Here is a 15,166-nt window from a genome sequence, read left to right on the forward strand (position 1 = left end):
TAGAGCTGGATCCAGTGTGTGTGCGCACATGTGTGTGTGTGTGAATCTAAGAAACCTTCTTATAAATACATACAGAATGGTATGACCCCCATGTAACATTTCCACATGAAAGTGTTCAACAGATAGCTTTTAAGTAATCTATCTATGGTGTGGATTCAGAAAAATTACATCAGAAGCAGCTTGTATACACTAAACAATATGAGTATTATCATTGGCATGGTGAGTGACATCAGGCAGTTAGCACTTGGGGGTGGTGGCTTAGAGGAATATACACATCTTATTGTTATCCAGTTGGCTTATATTTCATTGCCAGAATTAATAGAACAAATTGAAGGATGCCAAAGAACTCTATACTTGCATAAATATTCTTCATATATATTCAAATTCTAACATGAAGACATGCTTTTTCTGGGAATCATCCTTCAGTGGTGACTATATTAGTATGGAAAAGATAGAATGAGCAAGGTGTTTTGTTTTTATCTATCTTGACATAAAAACACTAAAACCCTACTTATTATGATGGTTAATATTATATCTTTCCTGATAGTAGGTTCTAAGAAGACTGAGTGGGAGCAGTGCCAATTAGTGCAGCCCATTGCTTAATTATCACTTAATTAACCCCCAACATTTAAAAAGAAAGTGCAGGAAATCAAGCTATTTAAAACAGCTGTTTCTAGGGATCTCAGTAGCTTGGTAATGAGATCCTGAGGCCAAACAAGAAACACAAAATGCAGCTTTAAAAAAAAGCCAGGAATGATTTGTTTTCTTAGCTCAGTGAACAAAATGGACAAAAAGTAGCTTGAAGGTAACTATAGCATAGCATGAAAACAGTGGGAGGGTATGTGTTACATTTTTATTTTATTTCTGTCATGCCTTTCTCCCAGTCTGGGACCCAAGGCGGCTCAGAACATTAAAAACAGTTAAACCTAATCAGAATATTTTTTTAAAAAAAAAACTGAGTAAATAATGCTATTTTAAAATATTTTAAAGCATTTAAAATATAACAATGAGAATAAAAGTACAGTGGACAGCCACTGGAGTATAGTGATTTTGGTGTTGGACTACAATTTTAGAAGACCAGGGTGCAAATTTCTGCTTGGCCATGGAAATCATCTAGATGACCTTGAGTCGGTCATCAGAGGTGGGCAATGAAAATCCCCTCTGAACAAATCTTGCCAAGAAACCCCCTTGTTAGGTTCTTCTTAGGGTCTCTATATGTCAGAAATAACTTGAAGGCACACAGTAACAAAAGTAGAGCACTTTCATCTCCCCATCAACCAACCAGTTGTTAGCCAAAAGCCTACCTAAATTAAAAGCTGTTTTTCTGCTAGCAGAGGAAGGTGGATTTGAGACTAGCCTAGCCTCCAATGAGAGGGAATTCAACAGACTGGAGTAGCCATTTATGAACCCATAGATCCAGCAGTACACTAACAATAAAATAATCATTTGGCTCTTTCAAATAACCTACAGTTCTTATATACTGGGGAATTAAAATCTGTGATCTACAAATATATGAAAATATTTAGCCAAAATGTGTTGTTTGAAAAAGAGGTATCAGAATGTTAGAATATTTGTACATGTAAAATTGGCCTGGTACATACCTGGGATTTTGTCAAGAGCGGCGGTGGCCTTTTTTCCTGCAGAGGGAAGCCGCAGCCGCCAAACTGTGTGGCTTCCCTCCACAGGAAAAAGTGAGTTCTTTTTCTGCTGCGCCAGTTATGTCCGAGTGCACCAATGGTGCACTTGTGGCGTAACTGGCATGATGTGATGTGCAGACGCTATGTGTCCATTACATCATAATGGTGGCGCCTGTGTACATGGGGTGCTGCCATTATGCCACCACCAGTAAGTGCTAGGGTTAGGGACCGTGCAGTTGCTGCACTGTCCCATAACCCTAGCATGGCGCGAGCATGGCGCTTTAACACCGCCTGTACTGCGCCATAGTAACATAAGTAAGAAATATAATGCTTAAAAAAGAAATAAATACACTGTCAGTGTGGCGTAGTGGCTTGAACATTGGACTACAACTCTAGAAACCAGGGTTTGATTCCCTTTTGTTGTTATTGTGTGCCTTTAAGTCATTTCTGTCTTATGATAGCCCTATCACATGGTTTTATTGGCAAGATTTGTTCAGAGAAGGTTTGGTATTGCCTTCCCCAGAGGCTGAGAGCGTGTGACCTTTCATGACCTACCTGGGTATCAAACCCTAGTCTCCAGAGTCTTAGTTCAACACTCACACCACCACACTTAACTCATTACACCAAACCCCACTGGATGATCTTGGGCAAAGCTCAGCCTTAGGGGATGGCAATGGCAAACCACCTGTGAACAAATCTTGTCAAGAAAACCCTATTATAAGTTCGCCTTAGAATTGCCATAAGTCGGAAATGACTTGAAGGCATACAATAACAACAACAAATAAAGAACTATAATGTCAGATACTTCTTTCTGGAACTGTCTATAAGCTGATATAAGTTACTTATTTCATACACATTTTTCTTGTACTGGGTCATTTTTATTTATTTTTAAAGAAAAGTGAATTGGTCGTATTTCTATGGAGAGAAAATGATCAGCAACTGCAGGATCAGACAAAAGAGACATTTGTCTTTTAAAGAAGCCTGCAGTACTACACTGATGCACTGAGATCTGGTATGGTGGTTTTGTAAGTGAATGTTCCAACCTGATTTAACCCTCATGCTTTTTTGGAGCAGAATACATGTGTAATTGAGTTGTTATCTACATTTCCAGTGTAATACAGTACTTAACAGTAATGAGTTGAGTAATAATTATGTTGCCAGTCAGAACAGCAGCAACATGGGAGAACTACTGAAACAGTATAGCACATCCTTCACAAATATCAGCCAATGCATTATATTCTTTTACTTTTACAGTCTTATGGTACTTATCTGTGGGTTTTTTGGTGTCATAGATCTTAAAACAAACTTTTCTTACTTTTCCTTGGTTTAGCTATCTTTCCTCAGACTGGCTTAGCCAATGGAGTAATCAAATTTCACCCCTATCAGCACACCTTACTTTCTTCAGGCTACCAACCTCTTATCTGAGTATTTAACGTTCAAAACTTAGAGTAATTTTGGTGTTGTAAAATACACTGAGAGGCACAACATGGATTTAGAATTTCTTATACTGTACTGTAGTCCCATTAAAGAGAAGGCTAACAACTGATTGCATTTCCATCTTTTGTCTGTCTTTTCTCATCCATTCCCATGGTTTTGTCATTGCTACCTTATTGTGTTGTTAGCCCAATGCAGTTTTCACTTGACTTGGTGTTCTCAGCAGGGCAGAACTGTGATTTGTGAATGGAGACATTCTTTTCAACTCCCTTTTTCATGGGCAAAACATTTCCAGCTAAGGTTTAAGATCACAGTGATCATTCTGGAGAGATAAACCTATTAAAATTGTTCACCCTCAGATGCTAGTGGATCTGAACAGATTACTGAAAATCCCCTGGAGGTTTCCAGTAGGCAGGACTTACCTCCCATCTCAAAGGGAGGGATATGGAAATGACCCAGGTAATTGACATGATCTCTCCTAAGTATTCTTTCCCAATGAATACAGCCTGTTCATCACTCTGATTTACTACAGAAGTGTGGACAATGAAGTAGCTGGCAATGAATGCAAGCAGCTGAAAACTTGTAGCGAGTCTGAACAAACACAAGCAAGAGCTTGTTTTAAAGCCTACTCTAGGGATCTGAAGAATTCTCTCAAAATTGCTTGTTCTTGACAAGACAGGCTGTCTTGACATGCCAGAACAGTCTATCAAGAAATCACCAATTCCTGCAAGATTTTCTGCCTCCAGCACAAGAATGAGAAAAGGAATGAGAAATGAGAAAATTTTGGTTGGTTTTTGCAATTTGTGCAGAATTTTGCAATCTTTCTCTGAAGATGCCAGCCACAGATGCTGGCGAAACGACAGGAAGAAACTCTTCTAGAACATGGCCACATAGCCCGAAAAACCCACAAAAAACTATTTTCATTTCTCTTTGTGAAACAAAGCATTTGTGCCTGTGTGCGTTCACACACATACATGCACACACCAAACATGGAAGAACTGGCAGATTGCTCAAAAAGACACAAATAAGACATCATATGCATCTGATTCCTGACAGCAGCTATTGCAGTTTTACAAAATTTGTGCAAAAATCATTTTTAAAATGTAAGAATTCTCATCTCAGCAGAAATTCTCATCCTAGCTACTTCACGGTGACAATGACAGCTAAGAAAAAGCACCTTACCACCATTTTATTTGCAAACATCTAACTTAACTTTTCTAAGTGATTGAGTACTTTATCCATTAAACACTTAATGGATACAGTTCTTCAATTCCTCTTGACTTGAATGTCACTGGTTCTGTTACAGTAGTTCTGGTTCTGTCGCAGACTGGTTGCAGACAAGTTGGCTTGCAGACATCTTCAAAGTATGGTGTTGTGTTAGATCAGGGAGTCTCAAACTCTGATTCTCCAGGTGTTTTGAACTTTAGCTCCCAGAAGCCTCTGCCATCTTGGCCAAAGGTCTGGGATTCTGGGAGTTGAAGTCCAAAACACTGGGAAGGCCAGAGTTTGGGGATCACTGTGTTAGATAATTTCATTTGCTGAAAATGGGGATGAAGTATTTGGAGGAATGTGGCCAGTCATTATTATTTCTTCTTTTTGATTCATAACTTGTAGCAGAAGTATTAATTGGCTTGGTACAGAAAATAATATCAGATGTCTTGTTGTTGTTGTTGTTGTTGTTGTTGTTGTTGTTGTTGTTGTTGTGTGCCTTCAAGTAATTTCTGATGTATGATGACCCTAAAGTGAACCTAACATGGGATTTTCTTGGCAAGATTTGTTCAGAGGAGGTTTTCCATTGTCTTCCCGGAGGCTGAGAGCATGTGATTTGCCCAAGGTCACCCAGTGGGTTTCATGGCCAGCCTGGGAATCGAACTCTGGTCTCCAGGGTCATAATCTAAGACTCAAACCATTACACCATGCTGGATCTCTGTTGTCTTCTAGCATGAAGGAATTGTTCTGACAGCCTTGAAGGAGATAGTTGGGGAACCACTTCTAACTTTCTTGGATTGCAAGTATTTTAAGAATACTTGTTCGGTCACAAATCTTTTCTTGTGTATACTAGTTTCTCCTCTCATAATACCCAGATTCCTGGAAGTACGTAATCCACACTGTACGTGGTGGGGCTTACTTTTGAGAAGGCATGTATAATGTTGCCTTGTCAAAAACAGAAACTCAGATGAGTGTAATTATTTATCTCTACCAAATTATGGCTTCAAGGCAGAGTTTTGCCCCAAAGGAGCCTTGGTCACCCAGATGGCTGACCTCTACTTGGACAAGTACAAATGAAGTGTGACCCTGTTAATTCTTCTGGTCCTCTCAGTACCTTCTGGATTATTTGTCCAGGAAACAGATTTGGGACACTGGACTTTTGCTTACATTATCTCTTTTTGCTTCGGTTTCTGCAAATGTACCAAACGTTATCTATGCACTATCCATAAGCTTTACTTTATTAAATGGTAGAACATGACTTTTAAAATAGAAAAAAAGGGGGGGGGCGGAGCTCAGATTCTCAACAAGCTCTGTTAAATTCATTTAAGAAACTGCACTGATACTGAATTGCAGAATAGAAATAGTAGGTGCCTGTACAATACTGGAAAAAACAACATGTAAAAAGTCTTGCCTGCTAGCAATTCACTACATACAATAGCCACTCTGCACATGTTGTCTTGTTCAAAGTTTTCTAGCAATATAAGGAAGAAACAAGGTGTACTATGACAGAAAGGCTTAATTCAGGGGGAAATGCAGATACAAAAAGGTTCCCTGGTTTTATTCAGATTATGCAAAACTACAACAGATGTAGCTTGTCCCATCTTAATGGTACAGTGGAGTGCGTGTTGACAATTCTGTTTTCTGAAATTGTTAAAGGAATGATTGGATTACTCAGGCAATAAATAGGTAGATGCTAAACACAAAGGAGAGTACAAAGAACAAACCAGTACTGTGTATAATATAAACACCCCCTGAACTCTTACTACATGTGCAATGAAAGGCTATATGTTTTTGGCAGACATTGTGAGACTAATATTGTCTCATCTTCCTCCATAAAATAGCAGACTGTAGCGCTTGTTGTTTGTCACCATGCTGTTGCAACCACAACGTGAACTTATCACAGCATTTATAGTTTTTGTGGGTTTTTCAGAATTCTCTGAAGATGCCAGCCACAGCTGCTGGTGAAAAATCAGGAATAAATTCTTCTAGAACATGGCCTCATAGCCCGAAAAACCCACAAAAAAAAACTATGGATGCTGGCCGTGAAAGCCTTCAACTTCACATACTTTCCTGGCAAGCTTTATTCAGAGCGGATTTGTCATTGCCTTCTTCTAAGACTGAGAGAGTATGTCTTGCCCAAGGTCATCCAGTGGGTTTCCATGGCTGAGTGGGGATTCAAACCCTGGTCCTTCCAGCTTGTCTATACTGGTGAGAAACCCTGTACTCACCCCATAGCAGCAGCACAGTTTCTGGGTCTACAGTGATTCTGACAATGCCACACTTACTATGGTGAGATTGGAGTAACCTGGATGAAAAGGGCAGTCTTACAATGACCACGTGTCCTATAATGCAGATTATTTCCAGCTATATGACTGTGTTCTTGACACTGATCCAGAATTTTCAGGTGAATGAGCGGTAAAAGGCAATTATTTTTTCCCCTCTGGATTTTTTATAGAAAAGCCCCGTCTTGCCTGCAAATCCCAAATAACATTGTGAGCACTGGTAGCAAATGCTGCTGGGTGAATATGAGGTTTCCTACAGATGTAGACAAGCCTCTAGTTCAGTGGTTCTCAAACAGTGGTATGGGCACCATGGTGTGTGTGTGTGCAAGAGTTACTCAAGGATGTGTGTGCGCAATTCTTGGAGGCTCTGATTTCCCCCCTCTTCCTCTTCCCAAACCTTTTCTGTCCTGGAGGGGAAGAGAAAGGCAAGGGCGATGTTTGGAGCAGCTGCTTCTGCCTGAGGGAAGAGGGGAGGAGTGGGGGAGCTTCTTGGATTGTGGCCTCTGGGGGCCCATCCCAATCTGGCGGTTCTTCTTCCCCCACCTGTCCTGTCACCCACCCATTTCTCAGGATGAGACATTGCTGAAGCCTCAACACATTCTCTCACAAAACATCATTACCTCTCTCAGTGTGTGAGTGGCTTTCTGTCACACACCAATTCTCACATTCACATACACTCCATTCTACTCATACGCCCATTCACATATAGTCAGTAATACTTTTCCTCCTGATTTTCTGTCTCATACATCCATTCACATACAGTCTCCCACACAAATTCTGTCTTTCTCTTACATACACACATTCTGTTACACTCTTGATGTTTTTGCATACTTGCACATGAAGTTGTGTCATACTCACTTGTACACAAGAGAATGAATGTTTCTGTGTGATTGTGTGAGAGAGTAAACAAATATTTGTGTGAGTGAAAGGAAGAATGAAAGAACATGTCTGAGTCCGTACATATCTGTGAGCTTTGGCTTATGGGAGCGTGGCTGTGTGTGCATGTAAAATTTACACATGTGTTACGTATTTAATATATTCAAATAAAATTGTTCTAATTTGGCCATGTTATTTACTTATAAAATGTTAAAATGTAAGTATATATTAATGCACAATGAAAATATGCACACTAAACAAACAAAATATTTTTATTCATATACTGCATCGGGTGGGGTGTGTGACATCTGGACGTAGATGTTAAGTGGGGTCACAAGAGTAAAAAGTCTGAGAACCACTGGCCTAATGCAATGGCCAAATCACTATACCTCATTGGCTCTGTACAGAATGGGGCCTTTACTGAATAGATTATTTAGAGGTGGCTGTATGTATAAATAGATGTTTTTGCCCACTGCTTTGGTTATCAAAGAATTGCTTCTAGTGCCTCTTATTAGTTCTGTTCTAATCTTTCAGGATATGTACTACAAATGCACCAAACAGGAGAAACAACAACAATCCAAAAATATTTTTAAAATAAATGTTGGTTCTGCTGACACATCCACAGTAACATACAGTTTTCAGAATTCAGCACAAACTTCCTTGACAATTCAGTGACAAATTCCAGTAACCCAAATTTCTATTTATTCAAGTGTCATGAATCAGTCTCAGATCACTTCAATTTATAAGGTTATGTTGTTGTTGTGTACCTTCCAATAGTTTCTGACTTATGGCGACCCTATCACAAGGTTTTCTTGGTAAGATTTGTTCATAGGGGGTTTGCCATTGCCTTCCCCTGAGGCTGAGAGAGTGTGACTTGCCCAAGATCACCCAGTGGATTTCATGGCCAAGCTGAGAATCGAACCCTGGTCTCACAGCCAACTGTATGTCACTCAATACAATGGGGTTTTAATATTAATGATTACTTTTAAATACATTTGTACTGTGAGCTGGCTTGAGAGTTCTAGTAGGCTGGAAGGCAGACTATATAGAATTTAAAAATAAAACAATACTACTGCTAAACTGTTATAAATAAACATTCCTACATCAAAATAGGTGCATTCCATTACATGTTTTCATCATAAGCAAAGTAAAAACATAATGGCTTCCTGCAAATAAGAAATGAAAGAGTTTCAGAATTAGCAATAATACCACATGTGGTTGCTACAGAATTTAGAGTAACTAATGAGGCCCTACCAATACCCAGCATTTCTTCCACCTCAACTCTACTTTCTGGCCTTTAGGGATTTTAGTCAGATTTGCAGCATTATTGTAACAAGCATTTTAAATTTAACTTCTGTTTTAGTGGCATTCTGGAAGCACATAAAGACCCTTTTTCACTGACATTGTGAATGGCATCATTACAGTTCTCTCATTAGCATCATAATGACTCTAAAGGAATAGTGAGTGAAAATGGAGCTGTTGCAAAAGAAATAGTGAGCAAATGGAAGAGTGTAGCACTGCACAGTAATCTTACTGACTAGAACTTCATGCATGCAATGAAAGTCTGACATTTTAACCTTCAGGCTGCTTCGCATGCCTCAGGGTGTTCTCTTAATGTATGCGTTTGGCTGGCAACATGGAAAATCTGTGGTAGCCTAAGGATTAAGAGCTGGGTTCAATATAAATTTGGTCTGGCTTCTGTACTACTGAAGTTCTCACAAAGCTTTGTAAACAGATTTTGAAACACAGATCTAACCACTAATTCCAGCCTTTTATGCTGTACTTCTTCGCAGAAAAGAAGTTAAGTTCACTCAGTTCTCATCCTTGAAACAATTCTGTCAGCTTTTCACTACTTTTAACATTACAAATATGTATGAAACAGCATGACTTGTAATTCCTTGTGCTTCTGGAGCTACAGCCAAACACAAACATCAGATATTATCACTATCCTGGTAATTTTTTTTTAAATTGGATACCCTAACTCATATTAACTGGTACAAAATGTTGAGTGAGTAAGTATATATTGGGCTTAGATCCAAGTTTTCCAGACTGACAGTGAAGTAGCGATATCATAGAATCATACAGTTAGAAGAGACCTTAAGGGCCACCCAATCCAACCCCCTTGCCATGCAGGAAATCCCAGTCAAAGCATCCCCGACAGGTGGCCATCCAGCCTCTGTTTAAAGACTTCCAAAGAAGAATACTCCTCCACTCTTTGAGGGAGTGTGTTCCACTGTTGAACAGCCCTTAAAGTCAGGAAGTTCTTTAATGTTGAGGTGGAATCTCTTTTCCTGGAACTTGCATCCATTGTTCTGTGTCCTATTCTCTGGAGCAGCAGAAAACAAGCTTGCTCCATCCTCAGTGTGACCCCACTTCAAATACCTAAAAAGGGCTATCATATCACCTCTTAACCATCTCTTCTCCAGGCTAAACATACCCAGCTCCCTAAGTCTCTCCTCATAAGGCATGGTTTCTAGACCCTTCACCATTTTAGTCACCCTCCTCTGGACACGCTCCAGTTTTTCAACATCCTTTTTTAAATTGTGGTGCCCAGAACTGGACACAGTATTCCAGGTGAGGCCTGACCAAAGCATAATAGAGTGGTACTATTACTTTCCTTAATCTAGACACTATATGTCTATTGATGCAGCCTAGAATTGCATTGGTTTTATTAGCTGTTGCATCACACTGTTGACTCATGTTCAACTTGTGATCTATTAGGACTTCTAGATCCCTTTCACATGTACTATTGTCAAGCCAGGTGTCTTGCATCCCATATGTGTGCATTTCAACTTTTTCTGCTTAAATGCAGTATCTTACATGTCTCTCTGTTGGAATTTATTTTGTTAGTTTTGGCCCAGCTTTCCAATCTATTAAGGTTATTTAAAGTTTTGATCCTGTCCTCAGTTTGGTGGCATCTGAAAGTTTGATGAGTGTGCCCTCTATTCCTTCATCTATTCTAAGTCAATGATGAATAGCACTGGGAACAGAACCCGGTGGCAGCCCACTGGTCACTTTTCCCCAGGATGAAGAGGAACCATTGCTGAGCACCCTTTGGGTTCGGCTGTTCAAACAACTACAAATCCACCCAACAGTAGCCTTGTCTAACCCACATCTTGCTAGCTTGTTTGCCAGAATATCATGGGGGATCTTGTCAAAGGCCTTACTGAAATCAAGATATGCTACATCACCAGCATTCCCTTTCTAAATCTGTGTACACTTAACTTGAGACTAGCTCCCATTGAACTCAATGAGACTAATCTCTGAGTACGCATGCATTACACCTTGCAATGTTCCTGTCTAGTGGATCTTGCTGGTTTGTGAACACCACTCATTCTGCACAACATAGCACTCCATGTGTTACTACTGTATGGGAAGAGACAGTTCCACTATTGTTGTATGACTCTTGCATTTGGGAAGGGGCAGGCTTGCTCTTGGCTCTGGCCCTACATCATACCTCATCACCTCGTCTTGCTACAATCCAGGTGTGAAGGCAGGGAGTCTTAACTATGTATATGTGCAGGAGACTGCATGAGGGACAGAGAATTGTGTGCAATTTAGAACTCTGCACAATTCGTTTTCTAAATCACATCCCCCATGCACACAGCATTTTTCGCCACTTCAAATTTTCTCTGTCCTTTGCATGGACAAAAGGATACAATGAGTCCAGTAAGTACATACCTATTCTCCGCCTTAATGTGAGGTGGGTGAACTTTTGGATAAGGTAAATGAAAGACAACTATCTACAAAGGCAGATAATCTAGAGAAAAGTTAAATGCACAAATTAAACAAAACCTGGCGTAGTAGATTTCCCAGTGTTTATGTAGTAAAGATATAAAAAGCCAGAAGCATTAGTAGAGGTGTCTCAACACGTATGGATTCTGAAGCTATGAGTAGCTATGAGGTTAAACTATGTAACAAATTGTAGAATAGAAATGAAACACAAGCATCTTTTGTAATCTTTCATAATATTTTTCTTTCACTTTCTCACAGGTTACAGAAGCAACCATTCAAAAACTTTAGGGAAATAGGATTGTCAGTGTTTTGCCTACAAAGTTAAACCTGGGTGTGTGAGAAAGCTGTAATACAAGTACCATAAATCACTGATTAGGTTCAATCCAACACAGACGATCCTTTCATGAAAGCAGGCTTCTGTGTACATATCCTGTCCAATTTATTTATTTATATTAGAACATTTGTGCTCCATTTTTTGCTGCCAAAATGGAAGCATTTAAGAAGGCTCTGAAGGTTCTGCATTAGGGGAAAATGTGCATTCAGTGCCAGTACTGAATCCCCTTTCTGAAGAGGATAGGTGAGACTGCAATCCTATGACAGAAAAGTGTTATTCAAAGTTCCATAAACTCAACAGGTCTCACTCCTGATTAGACATAACACTAGAACTGCATATTACAGTGGCCCCTTGATATCTGCTGGAGTTTGGTTACAGAATCTCCCATGGATACCCAAATCTGTTGATGTTCAAGTCCCATTATGGTTAGCCCTTAGTATCCACTGAGGTTTAGTTCCAGGTCCCTCTGTGGATACCAAAATCTCTAGATGCTCAAATCTCATTACAGTGGACCCTTGGTATCCACTGGGGTTTTGTTCCAGGACTCCCCATGGATATCAAAATCCATGGAGGTTGAAGTCCTATTACATACAATGGCATAGTAAAATGGTGTCCCTTACATAAAATGGCAAAATCAAAGTTTGCTTTTTGGAATTTATATAGTTTTAAAATATTTTCAGGCCATGGATGGTTGAATCTATGGATAAAGAATCTGTGGACATCCGTGTTTGGTGTGGCTTTAAGTCTTCTTCCTTCAGAAGATTTCCTTCAGAGAATTGGCTTGTATGATTCTCTTTATAATTTAATTTATATCATTTGCAAAAATAAACCAAAAACATGTGAATCCCAATCCAGATTCAGTTATACTTAAGTGCTATTAAAATTAGTGGAACAAGTAGTGGCAAGAACCTTGAATTTAGTCAGTTTCAAAGTAAATTGACTAACAATATGGAACGGGATTTTGTACCACCTTAGAGACTAACTGTGTGAAAGAAGTGGTAGCATAAGCTTTCATAGACTTAGTCTACATCCTCAGATTCATGGAATGAACACTTTTGAGGAAGTAGACCTAAGTCTATGGATTTCATCACATGGAAGCACATTGGAGGCAAATTGGTTAAATCCCATGGAGAAATGGGATTTTAAAATACGCAAAACCCTTTTGTGGGTTTTTGTGAATGCACTGTGCATTCGGATTAATGTTGTGTTATTTCTCATTGACACAAACATTGTCTGAAAAACTACCCACTTTTGCAGGTTATTTCTAATTTCTGTTCAGGTTAACCCCGAACGTTGTGTGACAACCCACTTTTGTCGGTTTTTCACCACTTTAAATAAAGTTTCTCCACGGGATCCATTCCATGTGATAAATTCCAATGAAAGTTTGTGCAACAACTCTTTCCCACCTTGTTAGTCTCAAAGGTGCATTAGATCCCTTTGTGTATTAATATCCCAGACTGACATGACTATATTTCTGAATTCAGCTGTGACTAAGTTGTTCTGGACTTATACCACTTGGCTAGGGAGAGTGGGTTGTGGTGGGGAAACAACATGAAGTATCATTTTTAGTTTAAACAACATAGGAAGACCATACTGCCTTATATCAACATTGATTCAGTTCTGGAGAAATACTTTTTGAACCTTGTTGTTTCACTTTTGTCATCCTTTGTACACAGTTGCTTCGTAGCTGTCATTTTTTTTTCATATAACAAGCAAATAAATTATGTTTGCTTTAAAAAAAAAGAACTTGTGGCATCAAGCTGGGTATGTTTAGCCTGGAGAAGAGATGGTTAAGAGGTGATATGATAGCCCTGTTTAGGGATTTGAAGGGATATTGTGGATGGAGCAAGCTTGTTTTCTGCTGCTCCAGAGAATAGGACACAGAGCAATGGATGCAAACTTCAGGAAAAGAAATTACACCTAAACATTAGGAGGATCTTTTTTACAGTGAGAGCAGTTTGACAGTGGAAGACACTCCCTTGGAGTGTGGTGGAGTCTCCTTCTTTGGAGATTTTTAAACAGAGGCTGGATGGGCATCTGTCGGGGAGTTCCTGCATGGCAGGAGGTTGGACTGGATGGCCCTTGTGGTCTTTTCCAACTCTATGATTCTATCTCAAATACTAAATTTATCCCAGCATAAGCTTTCGCTTAAATTTGGATCCGTGCCACGGTTTTCACCATCGCAAAGCACACAAGGCCGTTTGTAGTCGGACGTTTTGGAAAAAGCAGTTGCAGACTGGCTGCAAGGTTCTGGCCTGCGCACAAGAATAGATGCATCCCTGCCTCACAGCTCTTGGCTGGTGTAACAAAAAGAGATTCTTCCGAACATCCGAACCATGTGGAGGTCTCGAATATTCTTTACTTGTGATTGTTCTTAAATCCTGACCCTCCTGTTTCAACCATCAGTCTTGTTCAGGCAGGTGTTAATGCTTCACATACTGCTGCCTTTCCCTGGTGCCACTGAGGCTGTATCCATACTGGAGAAATAACCCAGTTTGGCACCGCTTGGCTCAAGGCTATGGAATTCTGGGAGTTGGAGTTTCTGCTCCGCTCTGGGCCCCACAACAAACTCCAACTCCCAGAATTCCATAGCCTTGAGCCAAGCAGTACCAAACTGGGTTATTTCTCCAGTGTAGATGTAGCCTTGGTTGAGAAATCTGTGGAATCTTGCAAAGGAAACACATTTCTTGTTTCTTGGAGAGCATCAGGGAAAAGCAAAGGAGAGGCTGTGTCTGGTTTGTGTGCCAAAGAGGAGGTGAAGGACTGCAGAGAGTGGGTTGTGGATTGCTTGGCTCTTTCAGAAAAGTTTCTCTCTCTTCTCTCTCTCTCTTTCTCTGGCTGGAAGGCGAGCTCCCATCGCCTGGAGTCTCCTGCTCCTGTTTAACATTCCGCTTGCTCCACTGCTGTTGTGCTTGGCTCCTGTGGGGCTGCCAACTCCCGGCTTGAAACCGGAGCCAATTTTCTGTCTTCTAAGCTCCGTGTTTTGACTGGAGGCAGATCCAGTTCAGCCCAATCGGGGCTGGTGGAAACAACGACCTCAGAGTCTCGCTTGGGGAGGGAAAGGAAAAGAAGGAAAGGAGAAGAAGAAGAGGAGAGAGAGAGAGACAGAGACACACACACAAGGCACACACACAATGTCGTTGCCGAGGTCGCTGCGCCAGGAGAGAAGCCAGTGATCCTCTTGCAATCCCGGAGCATCGCTTGGAGAGAGAAAGAAAGAGAGAGGTCTGTTTCCATTTGCGCCTTCCTTTCTTCCTCTTGGAAAAAAAGGAGGAGGAGAGGATCTGAATGGAGAGAAGTGTAGAGAGCAGTGGCACAGGGGCTGGGGGCACAGGCAGACAGCTAGCCAAGCGGGAGGAAAGGGTCGCCTTCCTCAGGGCAAAGGCTGCCAACCTCAGCCTTCCGTGGAACAGTAAGTGATGCTGGCATCGAAAGGGGTGGGAGGTGAGGGGTCATTTCCCAAGGATTGCGGGGAAGGCGGTGTATGGAGTGGGGTCTGTTTTATGGGGAGGAGAGAGGTCACCTTTTTTGGGGGGGGTTCTCTTTCCCCCTCGTTGATTTCCTGCAGTGGTGCCCAAACCAATGCCATTTGGCAAGGTGGCCCCATGCCCTCCTCTCCGCCAAGGAGGGCAAGGCACTGCAAAATGTAGAGCATTCCG

General features: G+C 40.7%; 1 protein-coding gene across 3 annotated transcripts in view; it reads left to right on the forward strand.

The window, feature by feature from the left end:
* SERTAD4 (SERTA domain containing 4) overlaps positions 1–15,166 on the forward strand; it is a 41,389-nt gene that overhangs the window by 8,129 nt on the left and 18,094 nt on the right. The window contains exon 2 of one of the 3 annotated variants that reach the window (XM_042446307.1): positions 14,353–14,732. The exons of 1 other annotated variant lie outside the window; for it this stretch is intronic. The gene's annotated coding sequence lies outside the window, so the exon portion shown is untranslated. Of the gene's footprint in view, positions 1–14,112; positions 14,733–15,166 lie in introns of those variants that run through there. One more of the 3 variants, XM_042446306.1, reaches the window with a different exon arrangement.

The sequence above is a fragment of the Sceloporus undulatus genome, chromosome 1 (assembly GCF_019175285.1).
Source record: "Sceloporus undulatus isolate JIND9_A2432 ecotype Alabama chromosome 1, SceUnd_v1.1, whole genome shotgun sequence".
Taxonomy (NCBI): domain Eukaryota; kingdom Metazoa; phylum Chordata; class Lepidosauria; order Squamata; family Phrynosomatidae; genus Sceloporus; species Sceloporus undulatus.